General features: G+C 43.9%; 2 protein-coding genes across 5 annotated transcripts in view; both read right to left on the minus strand.

The window, feature by feature from the left end:
* The window catches only part of LOC120994421 (zinc finger protein OZF-like), a 391,027-nt gene that overhangs the window by 323,015 nt on the left and 47,662 nt on the right, over nt 1-20,350 (minus strand). The window lies entirely within an intron of this gene.
* LOC120994418 (zinc finger protein 182-like) overlaps nt 1-20,350 on the minus strand; it is a 668,524-nt gene that overhangs the window by 1,955 nt on the left and 646,219 nt on the right. The window lies entirely within an intron of this gene.

A 20,350-nucleotide genomic window follows, 5' to 3' on the forward strand; every position in this document is an offset into this window, starting at 1 on the left:
AACAGCCCAACAATCAGATAACATATGAGCAAGCACACATTTGTTGCCATTGAAAACATGATATGTGTTGGCAGCATAAAATTGTCCTATTACATCAATATATCCCGCATCCACAAGGTAGGAGATAAGTGCCTGACCGGTGGGGATCTAACTGAGAATGGAGTGGCAGACACGCATGCAGATAGTGTTTGAACACCCATAGCATTATGGGAAAAGAACAGTAGGTTTTTGGGACCAAGCTGATGCCTTAACAGGGGCAGATCCCTAACTCTGTTTATACATACACATTAATGTCATAAGAAACAGTGGCTTGTTTTACACAAACATCTAAAAATTATGCGATGATGGGGGTAGAATACCTGCTTGTATTTATACATACAAGTCTTAAATGTCAAAAGAAACAATGGCTTATTCTGAATGAGTCTGGATAAATTCTCCCTTTTAGTTAAGAGCTACAAAAGTGCATTGTGGAAGTGGAAAGGGTATTGTAATAGTGGCTGTGGCTGTGACGAATACCGAACCTCGCTGCCGCCGGACGTCAAATACGTAGAGCCAGTGAGATACGGTATAGTCACTGGTTACCAAGGCGTGACGTTACGCCGTCCCTGAGGAGCAGGTAAGGTCAGCTTGGTACAGTGTTCACAGACTCCTCCTGTCCACACGGGCAAAAAGCTGAGGGAGCCTTTTTACTGCCCCAGTGAAACAGCGCTTCCTCAGCCCGAGTAGACTGCCACCAGCTTCTTGTTTGATATAAACCCGGTCATCCAACGGGATTATATAGGGTGAGAAATTAACCCGCAGTAGCTTATAACTAGGCCGAAACACGGACGTGGGGATTCGTGATCGAGATACCAGAACAGCACAAGATTATATTATATATTTAATTGCCTTAAGAGCTCACTAGACATAACACAATATACACAGAAATTACACTGCCTGTCCCAAAAAAATTGTCACCACCTGGATTTAACTAAGCAAATAGTTATGAGCCTCCTATTGGATAATTACTGCATGGGCGATTATCTTTCAGCTGGCAATAAGTTATCTAACCCTAACTGGTGCAATGAGTTGCTTCTCATTTCTCACACAACCATGTCGAAAGACACATCTCGTGGTCGTGGAAAAGATGTTAGTCTGTTTGAGGAGGGTCAAATCATTGGCATGCATCAAGCAGAGAAAACATCTAAGGAGATTGCAGAAACTACTAAAATTGGGTTAAGAACTGTCCAACACATTATTAAAAACTAGAAGGATAGTGGGGACCCATCGTATTCGAGGAAGATATGTGGCGGGAAAAAAAATCCTGAATGATCGTGATTGGCGATCACTAAAACGTTTGGTGACATCAAATCGAAGAAAAACAACAGTAGAACTCAGGGCTATGTGCAATAGTGAAAGTGGGAGCATTTCCAATGTGCAGGGAACTCAAGGGATTGGGACTGAACAGCTGTGTAGCCGCAAGAAAACCACTAATCAGTGAGGCAAACCAGAAAAAAAGGCTTCAATTTGCTAGGGAGCATAAAGATTGGACTCTGGAGCAATGGAAGAAGGTCATGTGGTCTGATGAGTCCAGATTTACCGTGTTCCAGAGTGATGGGCGCATCAGGGTAAAAAGAAAGGCAGATGAAGTGATGCACCCATCATGCCTAGTGCCTACTGTACAAGCCTGTGGGGGCAGTGCTATGATCTGGGGTTGCTGCATTTGGTCAGGTCTAGGTTCAGCAACAATATGTGCTCCAAGAATAAGGTCAGCTGACTACCTGAACATACTAAATGACCAGGTTATTCCAGCAATGGATTTTTTCTTCCCTGATGGCACGGGCATATTCCAAGATGACAATGCCAGGATTCATCGGGCTCAAATTGTGAAAGAGTGGTTCAGGGAGCATGAGACATCATTTTCACACATGGATTGGCCACCACAGAGTCTAGACCTTAACCCCATTGAGAATCTTTGGGATGTGCTGGAGAAGGCTTTGCGCAGCAGTCAGACTCTAGCATCATCAATACAAGATCTTGGTGAAAAATGCAACACTGGATGGAAATAAATCTTGTGACATTGCAGAAGCTTATCGAAACAATGCCACAGCGAATGCGTGCTGTAATCAAAGCTAAAGGCGGTCCAACGAAATATTAGAGTGTGTGTACAGTTTTTTTTTTTTTGGTGGTGACTTTTTTTGGGACAGGCAGTGTATATAGTGGTCTGAGTGGTAAATAGAGATGGCGTGGTACAAACAGGGTTAAGCAGAACAAAAAGGTCAGTTTATCAGGTATATGAGTACTTTGGGTTGTGATGAGTTCTTAGCTGTAGTCACATGGGAGGCAGTGATGTCAGCAGGTTGCAGGTCCCTCTAAACACATGTGATCCCCCTTCAGAGAAAAGACACGCCCGCTCGCGGGCACGAGCCTTTTGATCTGTAGCCGGCCCCTCCCCTCCCGACCTCTGAAAGGAGTCCACTCACCCTCTTCTGGGGCTGGCAGCAAATGAGCCACAAAACCAATTACCTTGCAGCTTGATAATCATAAGGTAACTCGTGTAGGTGTGATATATAGACCAACTAGCCAAGTCAAAGAATTAGATTATCTACTAGTTGAGGAAATAGCTAAAATGACATTGAAGGGGGAAGTTATCATTATGGGAGACTTCAATCTTCCAGGTGTAAACTGGAAAACCAAAATAGCTAGTTCTGCCAGGAGTACAGATATTCTAAATTCCCTACTGGGATTTATTCTACAGCAAGTAGTTGAGGAGCCAACCCGGAAGGAGGCCATTTTATATTTAGTATTCACAAATGGGAATTTGGTATATGATATTACTGTAGGGAAAAGCTTGGGATCTAGTGATCACCAGTCAGTGTGGTTTACTATAAGTACAGTGACTGAGTCACACCACACAAAAACAAAAGTTTTAGATTTTAGAAAAACTGACTTTTTTAAAATTAGATTAGTGGTATACGAGTCCCTATCAGATTGGAACAGTTTTATTGGAGTCCAGGAGAAATGGGACTACTTAAAAGAGGCACTATTAAAGGCAACAGAAAATTGCATTAGGCTTGTCAGTAAAAGCAAAAAAAGGAAGAGACCACTGTGGTACTCAGCGGAAGTGGCCAAAATCATTAAAAACAAAAATATAGCTTTTAGGAATTATAAAATAAAAAAACGAGGATGACTAGGCAGAGAGAGGCCAAACAAGTTATAAGAGCTTCTAAAGCACAGGCAGAAGAGAAATTAGCTCAGTCAGGGAAAAAAGGCGATAAGGCATTCTTCAGATACATAAATGAAAAAAGGAAACTAAAACAAGGAATTACAAAATTAAAAACAAAAGAAGGAAGGTATATGGAAGAAGATAACGAACTAGCTGACTGCCCTTAATGAATACTTCTGTTCAGTCTTTACAAAGGAAAAGGAACTCAGTTAGGAAAGAAGACTAATGAATCTTTTGATGCATGTGTCTTTACAGAGGAAGAGGTTCTAAGTCAGCTGTCTAAAATCAATACAAATAAGTCACAGGGGCCTGATGGGATACACCCAAAGCTATTAAAAGAGCTCAGCGGTGAACTAGCAAAACCATTAACAGATTTATTTAACCAATCACTGGCAACAGGAGTCGTCCCAGAAGATTGGAAATTAGCAAATGTTGTGCCCATTCACAAGAAAGGTAGTAGGGAGGAATCGGGCAACTATAGGCCAGTAAAAAAGAACTTATATTGATATGCTAATGAGCCTCTAGGTGCTATGGGGGCGTCATTAGCACCTAGAAGCTCGGTTTACCTTCACAAAATACCGCCGCCCAGCCCGTCCCTCCAGCCCGCCCATCTCCTCCGGAATGCGATCCTCCCTGTGAGCGTATGTATTCGGCGCATGCGCAGTGAATGTCTGACCGCTTTCTGCACAGACATCTCCACTGCGCCTGTTCCTCGGAGCACTATGACGTCATCGGCGCAGGCGCAGTGGAGATGTCTGAGCAGGGAAGCGGTCAGACATTCACTGCGCATGCTCCGAATACAGACGCTCACAGGGAGGATCGCATTCCGGAGGAGATGGGCGGGCTGGAGGGACGCGTTGGGCGGTGGCATTTTGTGAAGGTAGACCGAGCCTCTAGGTGCTAATGACGCCCCCATAGCACCTAGAGGCTCATTAGCATATCAATATAAGTTCTTTTCTTAGCGAAACGGCTGCCCCAAAAGCAATTATATTAGGATGGTTTGGTAGAGCAGATACTAGCGGATCGCTAGTGTCTGAAAGCTAATTATGTGAAAACGAAGTGGTAGAAACCCTTTAAGTATAAGGAGTCTAGCTTGAAATAATACTTTGATCAGGACCGTTCGTATATTTTTATTTAACTTTAGATGTTCAGTTGCCCCTAATATACAGGTTATTGGATCTTCAAATATTTGGACCTTCAAAGTTGAATCGACAGTCTCTAGTATTTCTGTCCAGTATCTAAACAGTCTAGGACATCTCCAGAAACAGTGTATTAAATCTGCATTTTCTCCCTTACATTTTGGGCACTTGTCTGAGTCTCTCACACCCATTCTTTTTAACATCCGTGGGGATCGATGTAATCTGTGAACTATGAAAAACTGTGAAATCTTATGTGAACCCCTATCCGAAACCCCAGCATAACTTCTAAGGGCGTCTTCCCATTTCTCTTCCGAGAGAGATTGTAAATCATTTTTCCATTTTTTCCTAGCTAGTATTATAATCCCTTTTTTCTTACCCTCCATCAAAATCCTGTATCTATTTGCAGTTATTCCTCCTCTTTCACCCTCATTGGTAAATTTATACAATCTATCTGATTTTTCCCTTCTATATTTATCATCCTGTCCCACTGACCGCAACGCTGAAAATATTTATACATGTCCTTTTGGGGAATCCCAAACTCTCTAACCAGTCTATTAAAATCTTTCCATTTGTCCTGTTCAAATATCTGGCCTAGGTATTTCATCCCTTTTTTTTCCCAGTCTATATACATCTTAATCGTTTGAAGTTCCTTAAGATTGGAATTTTTCCAAATAGGTGTATAATGCAAAAACCCTTTAATCTGTAATGTTTTTTTGATTTCCACCGATATATAATCCAGTGAATTTAATATTCTATTTCCTGTATTATTTTTACCCAGTGTACCAGATTCCAACACCTCTAAGTGATTCCATTCCTCTTTCCAACCCAATCTATTTACTACCTGCCTACCCGCTAAGCCATTTAAGCTGCCTTTTATATGACCATATTGTGTTATTAAATAATAAAAAAAACAGTTCGGAACGGCTATCCCACCCTCTCTCACTGGGAGCTGAAGTACCTCTTTCTTTATCCTAGGAACAGCACCTTTCCAGAGAAAATCCCCCATTAGGCTATCGAATAACTTAAAAATATTCAGCTGTAATCTCAATGGGGCATTTTGAAGGACATAGAGTATTTTGGGGAGGAAGACCATTTTCACCAGATTTACCCGACCCTGTATTGACATAGGTAATCTTTTCCAAATATGTATTTTGGTTCTGAACTCTTTCAGCAGGAGGAGTACATTTAATTTCTCATATTCTTCTATATTTGTAGAAATTTGTATACCTAGATATTTAAAACTCTCGTGTTTTGAAGCACCTGAACCCTTAAATCTCCCTGTGTTTGTATGTCTCCTAATAACAACATATGTGATTTCCCCCCAATTAACATTTAGTCCCGAAAAAAACCAAACTTATCTATTATATCTATAACTCTATTAAACTGATCCCCAATATTGTGCATAAATAATAAGATATCGTCCGCATACATTAACAGTTTTTCTTCTCCTCCCGCATATTGAAAACCTTTAATCTCCCTATCATTTCTGATTATACTTGCCAGAGGCTCAATCGCAATAGCAAATAGTAATGGTGAGAGAGGGCATCCCTGCCTGGTGCCCCGGTATAGGGCAAGTGGCAGGGACAAGCTCCTATCCACCATCACTCTAGCCCTTGGATTATAGTATATTAGCTGGATCCATCTTATGAATCCCTCTCCTATACCTACTCTTTTTAATACTGCCCACATGTACTCCCATTCAATACAGTCAAATGCCTTTTGAGCGCCTAGTGAAAGTATAGCTTTCTCACCCACTTCTAATCTCTTAGCTTCGATATTTAGGAACAGCCTTCTTAGGTTTGAAAATATCGTTCTATCAGGAATAAAACCTGTCTGATCTTCGTTTATTACAGCTTTAATCACCTTCGATAGCCTGTCGGCCAGGACCTTTGCCAAAATTTTAACGTCCGTATTTAAAAGAGATATTGGCCTATATGATCCAGGGTCTAATTGTTCTTTACCCTTTTTTGGAATTAGTGTGATGATTGCCTCTTTCATGGAATCCGGTAGCTCACCTATTTTTTGGGCCTCATTCAATGTTGTTTTAAGTTCTGGTATTAACACCTGAGAAAAGGTTTTATATATTTCAAAGGGGAGGCCATCACATCCTGGTGCTTTTTCCGATTTTACCTTCCCCAAAACCTCATATATTTCCACCATCGATATTTCTTTATCTAAATATTCTTTTTGGGCCTGGGATATCTCTCTGAAAGGGATCTGGTCTAGATATAGATCTAAATCTTGTTTTGGGTATTGTACCCTGGACTTGTATAATTCCTGAAAATATTCCAGAAAAACTTCCTTAATTCCTTCCGGTGTGTTAATTATTTTACCCATTTTATCTTTAATCGCCCCTATCCAAGATTTCCCTCTTTGGTTCCTTACTATACTTGCCAGAAATTTGCCAACCTTTTCTCCCTCTGAGGCTAACCGGATCCCGTGGAATAGCAATTCTTTCCTACTTCTATCCATTTGATATACCTTTAACTTTCCTGTTCTTCCTCCCATACTTTCCTATTATACTCGGTAGGGTGTATTATACATGTTGTTCTTGCTTCTTGTACTTTTTTTTAAAGTGCATTACCTCTTTCTCTAGTACTTTTTTTCCAATAATTCACTTTTTTAAACAGCAATCCTCTTAGATATGCCTTAGCAGTATCCCAAACAATTAGCCTGCTGGCGGAATCATTGTTCTCCAAAAAAAAGTTTTTTAGTTCTTCCATTATACTCTCTTTATCTGGGATCAGCGGTAACCAATGGGAATTAAACTTGAACAATGTCAAACCTTTCTTTTTATTCAGGTCCAATTCCATTACCACTGCACTATGATCTGATAGGGCCATGGGCAAATACTTTATCTTAATCCTATTTTGGGACATAACATTTTTATTTCCCAGGACCATATCTATTCTTGACCACGTTTGATGTGTTTTGGAGTAACAGGAATACATGGTCTCCTCCGGGTTCTGGAAGCGCCAAACGTCAACCCAATTAAATTCCTGGGCTAGTTTAAAAAAATCTACTTTTTGTATTCTTCCCCCTCTGCCAGATGATCTATCCCCGAGTGGGTTCATTACTGCATTATAATCTCCTATCGCAATCATTATACATTCCTGTCTATTCAACATGAATCTATGCAATTCGTACAAGACATCTGGCTTATAAGGTGGTGGAATATATATGTTTGCAATTACCATTTTAACCCCTTCTACATTACAGTCTATAAAGAGGTACCTGCCACAGTCATCGGCCTCACATTCAAGACACTCAAATGTAATCTTGTTGTGTATCAAAATTAAAACCCCTCTAGAATAGGTGGTATATACAGAGTGGAACCTTTCCACTATCCATTTCTTCTCCAACCACGTTAGAGATTCCTTATCCAGGTGTGTCTCTTGGAAGCAGATGATGGCTGGCAAGAACCTCTTCATCCACTCAAGGATAGCGTATCTCTTTACTCGCTCCCGTAAACCTCTCACATTCAACGAAAGGATCCTAACCATCTAGCTCAGTGGTTCTCAACCTTTCTAAAGCCATGACCCCTTAATACAGTTCCTCATGTTGTGGTGACCCCCAACTATTAAATTTTTTTCCTTGCTACGTCATAACTAATTTTGCTACTGTTATGAATTGTAATGTAAATATCTGATATGCAGGATGTATTTTTATTGCTACAAATTGAACATAATTAAAGCAGAGTAATTAATCACAAAGACAAAATGTTATATATTGTCAAATATTTATTTCTAATTACAAATAAATGAAATTTTGTATTGAAGCATGGTGTATAAGTCAGTGGTGCTTCAAGTCCCCCCCAAATAAATAAATCAGAAGTGCTCAGGGTCCCCCAAATAAATAAATCAGCGGGGCTTCAGGTCTCCCCCAAATAAATAAATCAGCGGTGCTCAGGGTCCCCCCAAATAAATAAATCAGTGGTGCATCAGGTTTCCCCCAAATAAATAAATCAATGGTGCTCAGGGTCCCCCAAATAAATAAATCAGAAGTGCTCAGGGTCCCCCAAATAAATAAATCAGCGGGGCTTCAGGTCTCCCCCAAATAAATAAATCAGCTGTGCTCAGGGTACCCCCAAATAATAAATCAGTGGTGCATCAGGTTTCCCCCAAATAAATAAATCAATCGTGCTCAGGGTCCCCCAAATAAATAAATAAATCAGAAGTGCTCAGGGTCCCCCAAATAAATAAATCAGTGGTGCTTCAGGTCCCCCTCCAAATAAATAAATCAATGGTGCTCAGGGTCCCCCAAATAAATATATCAGAAGTGCTCAGGGTCCCCCAAATAAATAAATCAGCGGGGCTTCAGGTGTCCCCCAAATAAATAAATCAGCGGTGCTCAGGGTACCCCAAAATAAATAAATCAGTGGTGCATCAGGTTTCCCCCAAATAAATAAATCAATGGTGCTCAGGGTCCCCCAAATAAATAAATCAGAAGTGCTCAGGGTCCCCCAAATAAATAAATCAGCGGTGCTTCAGGTCCCCCCCCCCCAAATAAATTAATCAATGGTGCTCAGGGTCCCCCAAATAAATAAATCAGAAGTGCTCAGGGTCCCCCAAATAAATAAATCAGCGGTGCTTCATGTCCCCCCAAATAAATTAAGCCTTGCTCAGCCAAATAATTAAAATAAAATTAGCCAGGCTCAGCCAGGCTCAATTAAATCATTTGTGGCAGTGGTGCTCAGCGGCGGTGTCATTAACAAAAAAACTCGGACCTCAGCAGACAGGCGGCCCGACTTACCCGTCCAGACGTCAGGCTCCTTCAAGCACAGGCAGTGATAGGACCTCACTTCCTGTGCGCGAGGATAAGGGGCCGCTGCCGTTGTGCGGGCGACCCACAATAGGAAGCCTCAGGCGACCCCCCGGAAAGGGCCGATCGACCCCCAAAGGGGTCGCGACCCCTAGGTTGAGAACCGCTGATCTAGCTGAAGGGGAAGAGCAAAAAAAAAAAAAAACGCGTCCCTTCTCCCTCGTCCCATGAATCCCCTCCCCCCTACCTTAGATAGCCCCCCTGACTGCTCTTCAGCGGTCGGGGCGACTCCATTACTTTGCATATTGCTCCTTGTCCCCCCCTCACACCCTACCCTCAAAGACCCAACCCATCCGCCCATTCACTAGCCTCCAATGACGTCTGAAAAAATTCCAGCCTTCCTTTATATTCCACTCTTAATTTTGCCGGAAAGAATAGACTGTACTTCAGGCCTGCCTCCCTTAGTCTCTCTTTAACACTTATAAACTCTTTTCTACGGGCGTTCGTATCGGCTGAATAATCCGGGAAGAGTCTTATCTTTTCACCGTGTATCTGATATTTTTTGGAAGTTCGAACATCCGACAGAATTCTATCCCAGTCCTTGGTCAGTAAGCATTTAATCAACATGTGTCTAGGGTATCCCCCTGGTGGCCCTTTTTTAGTGGGAACCCTATGTGCTCTCTCAATAGCGAACAAAGGGGAAAGGGTGCCCTCTCTAGAATTGTCCTTTATCCATCTCTCCATAAATTCGGTACAATTGTCCCCTTCTGCCTGTTCTGGGATCCCGACACATCTTATATTCATTCTCCTTGCTCTATCTTCTTGATTTATTAGTTTTTGTTCCATCTTACTGTTCATCTGCTTTAGAGATACGACCTGCTTTTCTAAGTCCTGAACCGAGAGCTCCAGGGCAGGGATCCTTTTTTCCATCTCATGCAATCTATGCCTTATTTTCTCCATCTCGTCCTTTATTACACTGACATCAGTTTGCACTGCCCCAATCTGTACCACCATATTCCCCATTAGTTTTTCCATTCTCAAGCAAAATATGTCCTTCATCATTTTTAAATCTATTTCTGTAGATGCTACAGAGGATCCCCGCTCAGCTGGACCACCCGAGGATCCATTTTCCTGTGTCAAAACTTGAGACTCTACCACTATGTTTTTTTCTTTCTGTAGGGGGCTAGAGCCTGGAGAGTTTAGAGCCAGAAATTTACTTAATCCCTGTTGTTTCGACCCGGTCTCTAGTCCTGTCGCAGACCTCCTACTGCTGGCACTTGTAGGGGCGCGTTGTTCTTCCTTTTTCTTGGGAGACATCTTTTTCCCTTTTTCTTTTCCCTTATTACTGTTATTTCTTTCCTTCCAATTTCGAACCTCCACTTCCAGTACTCCTTTCCTCCCAATCTCCTCCACCTCCCCCCCCTGTCCCCCCCTCCCGTTCCCCCCTCACCTATCAATAGCCAGTCACCACACCTTCCAGCCGTTACTCATAGATACAAATGTGGGGTAAAATCCTGAAAAGATAACAACCTAACATAAGTATCCACCAAATTCAACAACCCCGTATATCACAGCCAAAAGGTGTAGGCCCTTCAAGAGAGAGAACATCAATACCTAGAGGGGGAAGAAGGGGGAAGAAGGGGGAGAGAGGAAAAAAAAAAAAAGAAAACAAAGAAAAGAATATCAAGGAAACAAACTATAATTATTAAGTGTCCAAATGTTTTGAGCGTTAATTCCCGCGCAGCAGTGTCCAGCAGTCCAAATTAACATTAGCTTTCATCCTGGTTAGTCAGGGAGAGTTTAGGGATATCATGCAGGGTTAATCTTGTTAATAGTAGTGTGGAAAATGAGAAAATGGGGGTGGGAAGTGGGCAAGCTGCAACCCAGAAACCCTCAGATCTGGGTGCACACAAAAAATAATAATTTTCCCTCTCCCTGCCTAACCTAAAGCTCTGCCTAAATGTTTATGTGCCAGATGGCACTTTATGGTGGCTCAGGGACCACGGATGGCGGCGGATCGTGTGGGAGGCAGAGGGACCGACACAGGGCTCCTCGCTCACACGGAGGTCTGTGGGCGGGATGAGCGGCACTCCATGCACCCGTCTGTCCGGCCAATTACAGGCGATCCTGAGAGGTAACGTCACCGCCACCTCACAGGATCTACGGAGGGTGATTGGTGGTGTATATTACACCACCAATCACTCTCCTATTCCGGGTCATTGGAGACCCGAATGACCCAGAAACGCTGCAAACCGCAGGTCTGAATTGACCTGCGGTTTTCAGCGATTGCCTATACGGGGGAGGGGGGGGAGGGGTGTCACAGGACCCCCCTCGGCATTGTCACTGGGTGCCTGCTGAATGATTTCAGCAAGCACCCCGTTCCGATCACCGAGTGGCGTTGATCAGAAATACACAGGACCAACATGTACGCCCTGTGTCCTTAAGGACTCGGACATCAGGGCGTACCTGTACACCCTGTGTCTGTAAGAGGTTAATGTGTGTGCATTCTAAAAATATCTGTGACATTCTGTGTACTTTATTTGCGCATACACTTACAAAACCTGCGCTACTATACGTGTGACATACTTGCAAGCATATATACCATTTAATATGCGCAAGGCGAGCAGTAAGGGACGGGGAAGTGGCCGTGATGCTGATGGTGCACGCAGAGGCCGTGGCCCTGGGCGCAGTGAAACTGTGCCTGCTGCCAGTGCACAAGAGACACCCTCATCCACGATACCTAGCTTCATGTCCCAGTTTGCAGGGCGGCGCAGGACACCACTCTCAAAGTCAGACCAGTGAGACCAGGTGGTCGGTTAGATTGCAGCAGATAATGCTTCCAGTCGGTTAAGCACCACCCTGTCTTCCACAAAGTCCAGTCTCAGTAGCCAAGAGTCTGGTCAACAGAATCCTCACCCTGATACTCCTTCCTCCCACCATAGAGAGTCTTGGCAAACAGGTGATCCCACACTCGGATATTCCGAGGAACTCTTTTCATCGCCATTCCTCGATTTGGTCCTCTCGACAAGCCCGCTTGAAGAGGGACAAGAGGATATATTGTGCCCCGATTCCTAAACTCTTGAGTATCCAGTCACAAGAAGATGACGGAGGGGAACGGCAATTAGTGTTTCACGAGGTGGATGATGATGATGAGACACAGTTGGCAATAAGTCATCCGCATTTAGTGTCTCAAGAGGTTCATGATGAGGATGAGACACAGTCGTCAATAACTGAGTTTGCTGTTAGGTCAACAAGTCAGGAAGATAACCAAAGTGAGGAAGTGGAAGAGGAGGTGGTGGACGATGAAGTCACTGAACCAACCTGGGAAGGTTGCAAGCCGAGCGAGGACAGCAGAAAAGAGGGGGAGGGATCCGCAGCAACGCAACAGGCTGGAAGAGGCAGTGAGGTGGCAAAAGAGAGAAGGCGGGCCACACCAAACAGGCCTGCAACTGTTCCACAGAGCACCCGCTTGCAGCAATCTCACTTGCCAAGGGGTAGTTGTTCCGCAGTCTGGCGCTTTTTTGAGGAAAGTGGGGACGATAAAATAATTGTCATTTGCCACCTGTGCCGTACCAAAATGAGCAGTTGCGTGAACACTAGCAACCTCACCACCACAAGCATGATCCGCCACATGGCATCAAAGCAACCTAATAGGTGGGCCGAACACCTGGGTCCATAATCAGTGTCTGCGGGTCACACAACTGCCTGTGTTATGTACTGGCCCGGATGCCTCCTGACATGCACCTGGACCTTTGCAAGCACCAGCAGCTAGCACATCCAATTCTGTGTCCCAGTGCAGCATACAGATGTCTATACCCCAGGCCTTTGAATGAAAGCGCAAATACACAGCCACCCACCCACAGACCATAGCACTAACTGCACACCTTTCTAAATTGCTGGCCCTGGAAATGTTGCCATTTAGGCTTGTGGACACTGAGGCTTTCCGCAGCCTGATGGCAGAGGCTGTCCTGCTGTACTCTGTCCCCAGCCGCCAATATTTTTCATGGTGTGCAGTCCCAGCCTTACACCAGCATGTGTCCCGTAACATCACCCGTGCCCTGACCAACGCAGTTATTGGAAAGGTACACTTAACGACTGACACATGGACAAGTTATTTTGGCCAGGTATGCTACATTTCACTGACGGCACACTGGGTGAACATTGTGGAGGCCGGGAGCGAGCCGTATCCTGGGATGGCACAGGTGTGACCAACGCCAAGGATTGTGGGCCATACTTCAGTCAGGGTTTCCACCACCAACTATGTTAGGGGCTGCAACTTCCCCCCCCCCTTCACCTCCTCCTCCACTTCCACCTCTGAATTATAATCTTGCAGCACTAGTCAGTAGCTGGACGCAGTGTAGCACTGCAGTGGGGAAGCGGCAACAGGCCGCGTTTAACTGATCTGCTTAGGTAACAAACCGCACACCGCCGCAGAGCGGTGGCAGAGGATAAGAGATCAGACTGAGCTGTGGCTCTCGCCACTAAACCTACAACCAGGCATGGTTGTGTCTGATAATGGCCGTAACTTGGTTGCGGCTTTGGAGCTCAGCAAGCTCACACACATACCATGCCTAGCGCACATGTTCAACCTAGTGGTTCAGCGGTTTCTCAAAACCTACCCAAATTTGCCTGAGCTACTGGTGAAGATGCGCCGCGTGTGTGCCCATTTCCGCATGTCATCGACAGCTTCCGCTGGTCTGGCAATACTGCAGCAGCGCTTGCAATTGCCAGCTAACCGACTGTTGTGCGGCGTGAGCACACGTTGGAACTCCACGTTCCACATGTTGGCCAGGCTTTGTGAGCAGCAGAGGGCAGTAGTGGAATACCAGCTGAAACATGGTCGTCGCCTTTCCAGTCAACTTCCACTCTTCACAAGCGACGAGTGGGTATTGATGTCTGACCTCTGTGAGGTTTTAAGAAACTTTGAGGAATCAACACAGATGGTAAGTGGCGATAATGCTATAATCAGCGTAACCATCCAACTTCTGTGTCTACTCAAACGCTCGCTGATCACAATTAAGGCGGACGCTTTGCATGTGGAAGAGGTGGAAATGGGGGAAGACAGTACACAGGGTGATAGCCAGACCATCCTCAGTTCGTCTTCTCAGTCAAGTTGGATGATGAGGAGGAGGAGGAGAAGCAGGAGGCGGTTGCCTCCGCTACAGACGGTAGTACTCATGGAAGTTTTATTCTATCTGTTCAGCATGGATGGGTAGAAGAGGAGGAAGAGGATGAGGAGATTGAGAGTCATCCTCCTGATGAGGACAGCGAAGTCTTGTCTGTTGGTACTCTGGCACACATGGCTGACTTTATGTTATGCTGCCTTTCCCGTCACCCTCGCATTGTACGCATTTTGGCCAACATCGATTACTGGTTGTTCACCCTTCTCGACCCCCGCTACAAAGAGAACTGCTCATCTCTCATTCCTGTAGTGGAGAGGACAAGCAAAATGGTGCAATACCAGAAGGTCCTTGTGGAAAAATTGCTCCAAAAATTTCAATCTGACAACGCTGGCTGCAGAATACATAGTTCCTTGGCCAACCGAGGAGGGGAGACGAGAGGAACACACAGCAGTTACAACAGAGGCAGGGCAACACTCTGCACAGTCTGGGACAGTTTTATGACACCCCACAAGCACCCTCAGCGTGATGCGCGGCCTAGTGTCACAAGGAGGGAAAAAATTTGGAAGATGGTGAAGGAGTACATAGCAGACCGTGTCAGCTTTATGCCTTGGAGGTGCTGGCCAGCCAGCGTTTTGTCAGAGCGGGTATTTAGTGCTGCTGGGGGCATAATAACTGATAAGCGCATCCGCCTGTCAACTGAAAATGCTGACCGGTTGGCTTTTATCAAAATGAACAAGGCCTGGATTGCCCCTGACTTCTCTACTCCACCAGAGGAAAGCAGCTGAACATAAAGGCACTTTACATGTGGCTTTTATGGTGTATTGAATACACTGTATTCCCATGCATCCCTTCCACCACTAAAAAGGGTATATGGATCAATCTTCCTTTTCTCGTCCTCCTCCTCCATCATATCAACATGCTTATTAGGCTGCCCTCACTCCAAATGTTTTAGAGGGTCAGCTCAACAGCGGGCCCTCACCCAAAATGTTTTAGAGGGTCAGCTCAGCAGCAGACCCTGACCCCTAAATGTTTAGATGGTCAGCTCGGCAGCAGGCCCTCGCCCACAAAATTGTTTAGATGGTCAGCTCGGCAGGAGGCCCTCGCCCATAATGTTTTAGATGGTCAGCTCGGCAGCAGGCACTCGCCCACAAAATTTTTTACATGGTCAGCTCGGCAGCAGGCCCTCGCCTACAAAAATTTTTAGATGATCAGCTTGGCAGCAGGCCCTCGCCCACACATTTTTTAGATGGTCAGCTCGGCAGCAGGCCCTCACCCCTAATGTTTTAGATGGTTAGCTCAGATCAGCAGCAGGCTCTCGCCCCTAATGTTTTAGAGGGTCACCAGCATGCCCTTACTCCTAATGTTTTTGAGGGTCACCAGCAGGCCATCAATCATAATTTTTCAAGGGCGTGTATGATGCCCTTCTTTATGTGTAATAAAGGGTGTATTGGAGTGCTGGTTACTTGTAATTTTTGGCATCATTTTCACTTAGTGCATAGGCTTTATGAATGAACTATTTTCCACAATGTGAATGAGGCCCTCCTTTATGTGATATACAGGTTGTATCCGAGTGCCTCTTCTTTGTAATTTTTGGCAGCACTTGCACTTTATATACAAGTAAATATACAGGAAAGAATGTTTCCTAACAATTTTTCCTCTAAAATAGATTTTATCTTCAGTTTCGTGCGTATTATTGTCAGTCTGTAAAAGTGGCGTACTACTCGGACAACATTGTTCCCAGCAGCGACCTGGGAGTCCAAGATGCATCCAGACATCCTCCCCATGCTGTTCCCGAACCATTTCAGTGGTGTTTCCATCAATTTCTGACCTTTTACTATGAACCAGACACCCTCCCCTCTTCAGAGCTCGGGTTCTCCCATTGACTTCAATTGTGCTCGACCAACACTAGTTGCTACCTCTGGTCCTACCACCTATTTCAATAGTGAAATTTTAGTACTAAAATGTCTATGCGTTCAATAACATGACGTTATTGCCGTAAAATGCTTTTGATATAATGTAACACATTTAATAACACAGGTATAATGCACTGACATAATATGTGCAATTACTCAGCGTTTGCAACAGAATGCTGTTGTGGTGCAGTCCTGGCAGTAAGCCTATGTAGAAATTTGAGGTTTTAAAAAGAAAAAAGCAGTGACACTAGACACTGTTTTAATGCAACGCGAAGCGAATTGCAAAAGATTCGGAATCCTTTGCAGACAATTTTTTTTTAAATTCGCTCATTCCTAATCAAATCATATTCCTCCAAGCCTTGTAGTAAAGCAACATATACGGTAGATATCAACTGATCCAACTCACTGGATGAGGAATTAAAAAAAAAATCTGCATGTAAACAGAGTCAGCAGTCATTTGTAAGGGCAGAATAAAACACAAGATTTCTGAAAGGCTCTCACCATTCACTGACTCTGAAGTGGGGTTTTCTGGTCCACTCGTCATTCCGCCAAAACTTTCCTGCAAGAATCCCACATTCAGGACATAAGAGAAAAAAAAAAAAAATAATCTCTAGTTTATATGATATGCAGAAAGTCAAAATTCTAGAAAGTTTTCAAACCATTGCTGTCCTGCTCCCTGAGATGGAAGCACATGCTCAGTTCTATCTGCCACTAGCGGCAGCACAAAGGGAACATCCCCTAAAAATGTGCACGCCCCCTGAACTGCCAGTACTTAGAGCAATGAATGTGGAGATCTCTGGATCTATGTGAGGTACAGGGCTGGTTCTAGCTTTCTTAGGGCTTATGCCCATGAGTGTACTTGCTCAGTACCCATGCTGCGGACGGCAAATAGTGGTCCGCAATACACCGCCAAATGTAATATGCAAGTAATAAGCCTAGAAGCCTAGTACAGGCTCCGGCTTATTACAGCAATGGAACATCTTCCACAATCTCAGACAGGGGGAGACGTTTCTGCCTGGGAAGTGCGTGCTTCCGTGAAACAGCTCACGCTCCGGAGTGGGCACAAACTTTAAAGACCTGACATATGACATTCTATTATGTGCTAAAGGGGTTAATCATAGGATAACTCCTTTAAAGGAGAAGAATCTCCATTCAACAGAACTTTATTTCCTCCAGCCAGAAAGTGACCATTCTGGTCATTCATGGTGACCTCACCATGAAAATCTCCTCTCAGAATTTCTGACATTTACTGTACTTCTCTAGACCTTTATAATTTCTGCACCAATATTTTGTAAAGGAGCGTGATTATGTCCATAGCACTATCAACACATGACAATATTCTGTCAGCCTATGAAGCAGCCAATTGGGATTGTGTTGTTATTTATTCAATAATTTACACTGAAGAAGTTTACATTTACATAGGAAAAGAAGATCATATACTCCACTGCTGGAGAAGTCTAGTAGTGAGCTGCATTACATTCATCTGCAGAGGATTTGTAGAAATCTCACCTGATGATCTAGTGGGACATTTTGCTTTTCCTCAGGACAATCCTGGGAATAGAGAGGACTGGGACATCTCTCTAGTGGATTTCTCCTACTGGACTCATCTATAGGAAATAAACCCAGTGACTGAATACATTGTCTATATGTGATGATCAGATGATGGGTGAATCTAGGTGATCCTCAAACCTGTTTTTCTCTATAATGAAGGAAGGTCTCCTCTTACGTACCTGGTGATGTGAGGGGCTGGTGATCCTTCATCATGACGTCCTTGTACAGATCCTTGTGTCCTTCTACATACTCCCACTCCTCCATGGAGAAATAGACAGCGACATCCTGACACCTTATAGGAACCTGACACACACAATCATACAGTCATCCTCCAGACATCTCCTTGGCGTTATTGTATAATGTCCCAGCATTCCCAGCAGCGCTCACCTCTCCGGTCAGCAGCTCAGTGATCCTGGTGGTAAGTTCTAGGATCTTCTGCTCATGTATCAGTGAATGAGGTGGAGGCTCGGTGATGGCTCCTGGGGTCCTGCTCCATTCTCCTGACACATGGGGTGTCACACACTCACCAGACGCCTTCTTCACTACTGTGTAATCCTGTGTATGGGGAGACACCGATCACTACATGTATTCTAAGAGTCCTTCACCTTTCCAGTCATTTCCCTGTATTATTACTGGAGATAAGAGTGATGTGATGTGAGACTCTCACCTCTCCTGTTATCAGGTAGATGATCTCCAGGGTGAAGTCTAATATCCTCGCAGCCATGAGGTTTCTGTCCTCTTCCATCCTTGGTGGGTCAGAGATGAAAAGGAACATTATACTTCAAATAAATATTTATTTGTGAGAGTCCCGTATCTAAGGAACACTGCAAAATCACATTTCGCAAAACATCTGACATGATGAACAATGTCTCACTAATTGGGAACTATAAAGGACTACTGATACAATGGAGGTGAATAAGTTATTGAGGTGTATGAATATGAAAAAGAAATAATCCAGCCGTCAGAGATCGAATGAAGACATCACAAAATAAGGTCATAAAATGAATACAAGGGGTGACTTACACTTCAGGAGGTAGGGGACATCACATCGACTTACTACTTTCCAGGATCACTTTTCACCCTTAGGGTCAAATGTCCTTATTACGGTATCCATATTGGAGATGATTCTTCCACTGATAGGTCCTCAATGCTCGACCACCTGTCCTCTAAATGTACTACAGTTAACAGCTTTATTTATTGAACATATAGTTTTACAGTAAATATCTTTGTATCATGTTTCTGCTAGTAAGAACTCACATAGACATAAAAGGGTGCCTACATAGAAACAGTGCAAACTCTTCCCTGCTAACAGGGAAGTCTGTCTTGGAAACAGGAAGTGACATCATGCTGATCCTGCAGGGTCTACCTACCTACTAAATGAATTCATTAAACCATACATAGAAAATCCTGGAGTATATACCTAAGGGGACAACAGTCTTGGTCCTACACAAGATGCTGGCCACAGGAAGTGTCATGTGTTAAAAATATGGAAAGTATGTGTTCCACAGACAGGAAGTGCTATGTGTTCCAAATACAGGAAGTTTGTGTTCCAGCGACAGGAAGTGTCATGTGTTCCAAATACAGGAAGTTTGTGTTCCAGTGATAGGAAGTGCCATGTGTTCCAAATACAGGAAGTTTGTATTCCACACACAGGAAGAGTCTTGTATTCCAAATACAGAAAGTTGTTATCCACATACAGGAAGCGACATTTGATTCAACCAAAACAGACACATTGAAAAAAAAAAATTGTACACTAAATAGATAGAAAAACATAGAATGTACTGTATTAAACAGACCGAAATATCATAAATAACTAAGAAAGGGACACTAGAAGTGGTCCCCAATATGATCAAAACGAGATACTCCTGTATTTGGAACACATGGCACTGTGCTGTCTAAGTGTGAGCTGCAGCAACTGACTGAGGCTTCTCTCACCCCCAATCAGTGACTAGAGCTGCAGACATGGCTCCCTGTGGCTGACTGAGGGGGAGAGAGCCCCCAGCTCACCTTCCCCTCAGAAACTTCTTCCCTCTCCTATCCTCGTTTTTTTCCCCGGTCGGCGATTGGGGGGGGGGGGGGGGGGCATAGCCAGTGAGGTCCGGCTTTCTTGGGTGAAGCCAGTGGCCACTCTAGCGTAAACCCGTAAGGCCACATGAAAATCTGCAGTTTTAAAGCCCATGCAGCAGTACCCCATTAAACCAGTTTTAAGACCAAAATATTAAGACTCTGGACTGGCACTCTAAATGTGTGATTGAATGTAATGATGATAAGCACTATAATGCATAGATAGTCATAGACATTTAATAACAGATAGTTAAAACACAATCAATAATAAAAAATGATTAGCATACAATGGTCTATGCCTCAAATAAATAGGGGGAAAGGGGGGGGGAGGGAATGGAGGTCTAAAATAGCTGATGAGACTACTCAGAGTAAGTCCATTCCAGGTTCCTTGAAGAATTGTTTTGACAGTTCAGAGATCTGTGTTACACAGTGGTTAAAAAAGGAGGGACACGTCTCCTATGGATAGAAGTCCACTTATTATCGCACAATTGTGAAAAAAGCAATCTTCCCGTATGGTTACACCTTTTAAAATGAATCCTTGGTGTTTGTATAACAGTTTTAAGACCATTTGTCAACAGGATTAACTATTTTGAA

The sequence above is a fragment of the Bufo bufo genome, chromosome 3 (genome assembly GCF_905171765.1).
Source record: "Bufo bufo chromosome 3, aBufBuf1.1, whole genome shotgun sequence".
NCBI classification, from domain to species: domain Eukaryota; kingdom Metazoa; phylum Chordata; class Amphibia; order Anura; family Bufonidae; genus Bufo; species Bufo bufo.